The sequence below is a fragment of the Meleagris gallopavo genome, chromosome 6 (genome assembly GCF_000146605.3).
Source record: "Meleagris gallopavo isolate NT-WF06-2002-E0010 breed Aviagen turkey brand Nicholas breeding stock chromosome 6, Turkey_5.1, whole genome shotgun sequence".
Classification (NCBI taxonomy): Eukaryota; Metazoa; Chordata; class Aves; order Galliformes; family Phasianidae; genus Meleagris; species Meleagris gallopavo.
In genome coordinates, this window is record NC_015016.2 from 38,084,299 (window position 1) to 38,088,218 (window position 3,920).

General features: G+C 39.7%; 1 protein-coding gene across 3 annotated transcripts in view; it reads left to right on the forward strand.

The window, feature by feature from the left end:
- Positions 1 to 3,920, forward strand: part of RBMS3 (RNA binding motif single stranded interacting protein 3) — a 600,418-nt gene that overhangs the window by 330,713 nt on the left and 265,785 nt on the right. The gene's annotated exons all lie outside the window — the stretch shown is intronic.

A 3,920-nucleotide genomic window follows, 5' to 3' on the forward strand; every position in this document is an offset into this window, starting at 1 on the left:
TTTTTTTTTTTTCTGTGTGCAATGTTTGCCCTGGCCATTGACAGAGGTTTTTTTTTTAAAAAAAAAAAATCCCACCAACAATATATGAGAGCAGGGCGGTGTGATGCCTCTGTGCCATGTATTTTAAATACATCAGAAAATAATACATCTCTCAGGTTAAGGTGAAGATTTCTTCTATGACTGTTCCTATTAATTTTAGGAGAGATGCTAAGAACTTCAGATACTATAGGCTTCCTCTTTCCAAATGTGTCTGCTATTAGAGCCTCATATTGTCTTCCAACACAGAAGAGAGCTGGGGAGATTAAGGCTATTGTGCCACTCAACAAAGTACTAGAGAGGCACTCCCCATTTTGTTCAAGGGTTCCAAGCCCAGTTTGAGGGAACCAGTATCTTGGGAAATAATTGCCTGAGGGGTAAAGCTGTAAGGACTGGGAGCAACAGGCCAGCGATAAAACAAGCAGTGTGCCATCTTTGTAGTACAATATTTTTACACTGAGAAAGAACATGCATGCATTCTGAGCATTCGTCTGGCTAATTCTTCCTGTTGACAGGAATCAGACATTCACTCTCAAAACATTTGCATATCTCTGCATTGACAACACCAACATCCATTTGGTGTCTGCAACCCCTTTCCTATCAACCACCTCACCTGTTACACTGAATGTGAGTGGGGCCATCAGCCCAGAGACTGAAAAAGAACCTATATGCAGAAGAGTTTGAGAGTCACTTCTGCTTCCTGAGAGAGTGAAAAATAATTTTACATTGCTGGTTCTTCTTCGATATGGTGTATGAGATATAAACTATCTTTTCATAAGCATTATGGCTTCTTAGATAGGATATGTTTTCATGGTTTATGTGTCCTGACAAAACGCGCCCCTGCTTTCTCTTTAAGTCTTGTTTATTTGATGTACCAAGCAGATACAGAGCTATTATCAGAAAACAAACTTAGGTCCTACCACAGCCATGTACTTTATATTGTTATTACAATTCTTGGATTTTTATTAAATTAAATGTATCTCATAAATAAGAGATACTATAACATTCTGAATCACTCTCGCTTTCAATTTAAAAAAAAAAGATTAAGACTTTAATAAATAACACTATATATATTTATCTTCTGTCGTTAAGCACTGAAATATAGGGGGGCTCCTCCAAAAGCAATGCCTCCTATTTTATGATGTTGGCACATGATGTCAGAGGTACAGCAGTAGGAGTTGAACCTTCTCACCAATATTCCATTAGATTTTGGTGCCATGTGACAGATGACAGCAAAGAGATGAGCTATTAGAATGGAGCCTGACTTGAAAGTGTGTATGAAGGAAAGAGGTGGAACGGAATTCCTCCATGCGGAAAAAATGGCACCCATTGACGTTCATTGCCACTTGCTGGAGACTGTTTATAGAGACTAAACAGTGGATGTGAGCACAGTGAGGTGGTGGGTGGTGTGTTTCAGCAGTTGTGACAGCAACCGTGGGTCGCCTCCTCTGGTGCAGATTTTTACAACCACAGCATACAGACTCTTGTTTGTCACTGGTAAGAATGCATAGCTAAAGGTGGTGTCTACGTCAAAAAACAGTGCTCTATCAAACAGTTCTATTGTGCTTTTCTTGTATCAGTTAGTAGTCTCCATTAAATATAAGGTATTACTTTCAGAGTGACCTATGTATATACCTTTCTCTAAACTTACTTTGTGGGAAGTTATTCTCTGCTATACTTTGTTTCACTTGCAATATATGACAATGATTAAACCCTCAAGGTTCCCCAGAGACCATCCACAAAATGCTTGTATGTTCTAAAGATGCCTGAACATTCAGGAAGAACTACTGAGGAAAGTCAGGAGTGTTGTACCTCCTTGCTGATAACACTGTGTATCAGATGCCAGCTTAGACATGTCAATCAGCCTCATTGGCAACAGCTGGTTACTTCTGTCTTTCTAAGGCAGGTGCTGGTTTTCCCATCTCATCTGTAATGATATCGCTACTAGAATTCCCTTGCTCATTACACAAAGTTGAGAAGCGTAAGGCAATTATACAGAAAGATAGTTAGGTGATCCTGGAGTCTGAGAAACAGGGGAAAAAATCCAATAGAAAAAAGTATCCACTTAGGAAGTAATAGGAAAAACTGTGCACTGGAATTCGCAAGTTTATCTATAGAATAAAGAAATAGAATAACAGAAATATAAGATCATAGAATCATTAAGGTTGGAAAAGACCTCTAAGATCATCTAGACCAGCCATCAGCCCATCCCCACTATGCCCACTGGGTTCCTCAGTTCCACATTGTCACAGAGTTAACGAGATCAACTTACGCCCGTGACAGGGGGTGGTAGGCCCCTGCCCTCCCCACCCCACAAAATGGGAAGGGAGGAAAACAAAAACAGTGGCAACAATCTATGGAGGAAAACTTATTTTACTAACTATGATATCGGAATGCAAGATAACACAATATAATACAATCTGATTGAAATTGAGACTAATAAATCAAATAAAATAGGAGAGAGAGTTCCTGAGACCGATTCAAACCTGAAAAGCTTGGAACGGATAGGAAAGCACCCTCCAGCACCCACTGCCAGGCAGTAAGAGACCGCCTCACCCGGAAGAGCCAGATCCCGTGACTTCTGTAATGTATAGGGATAGGTGCCTGGAATTGGAGCATTAACACTTTAACTCCCAGTACACTACATGATGTTTTGATGCAGAATACTGAGAACCAAAAACAAAAACGTAAAACCATGACACACATCTATGCTCTTCTTGAATACCTGAAGGAATGGTGTCTCTTCCACTACCATGGGCAGCCTGTGTCAGTGTCTCACCACTCTTTCAAAGTCAACACTTTTCCAAATATTCAATCTGGACTTCCCGAGAATACTCCTCTTGTCTACACTAAACAATCCCAGCTCCATTGGCTGCTCCCCAGTAGACTTGTGCTCCAGACCCCTCACAGCTTCTTTGCCCATCTCTGGAGATGCTCCTGGGCCTCAATGTCTTTCTTGTAGTGAGGGGCCCAAAATTGAACACAGATGATCCTCTAAGTGCCAAAGCCAGAAGAATGGGTACAGCTGTGAAGGCAACATGGGTGATAAAAGGATAAATCACTTGAGAGCTTTCCAGTATATAAACAACTATATTAGTGAAATTCTGAGAGTCATTGGTGTAACCACATCTGGTCACCTTGTGCTGGCTAATAGTCATCCATCCTACAGAAAGACCAAAGATGCCTCTTCTAGTCTCTGTTTATGAGCTTGTGAAGGCTTATTGTAGGCATAAATATCAGTGTGAGAAAGCTTTCTGCATGTTGGTACTTGTACAGAGGCAGTTGTCCTTTGCCTGGTCTAACCCCTAAATGCCTCATAGCCATCATGCAGGCAGTTTCAATGCAGTCTATAGTTCTTGTCCTTCATCATACCTCTGCAGTATGTGACTGCTGGGTGTTGTACCAGTAGGTGATTTTAAATGCAAGCTGGCAGTCAAAATAACATTAAATAGCTACCTTAAATCACAGGAAAAAAAGGAAGGCTTTTACGTTAGGTTAAAACATTGTATAATTCACTTCATTTTTTTTTTTCATATGCTTGAGGTACATGGCCTGTAATTATAGGAAAACTTTGAGAGGTTCAGAAATTCAGATTAGATTAAAAGACAAAATTTCAGTTTATCTTCATCTTCCAGTTACATAGATTGTAAAATTATCTTGAATCTAAAAATTGGATTGGACATCTTGGACAGAGATTTCCTGATGTGATTTCTTTTCAATTTTTTTTCTTTTTCTTTTCTTTCTTTCTCAGCCTGAAAAAAATCATAGCTATTTCTAGGGTACGGTGGTAATAGCATTTTTGGAATTCAGGCTACAGATAAATGTGGTAGACATATAATGAGAGGGGAGAAACTAATATTTAACCACAAAAGGATCTATTGCCA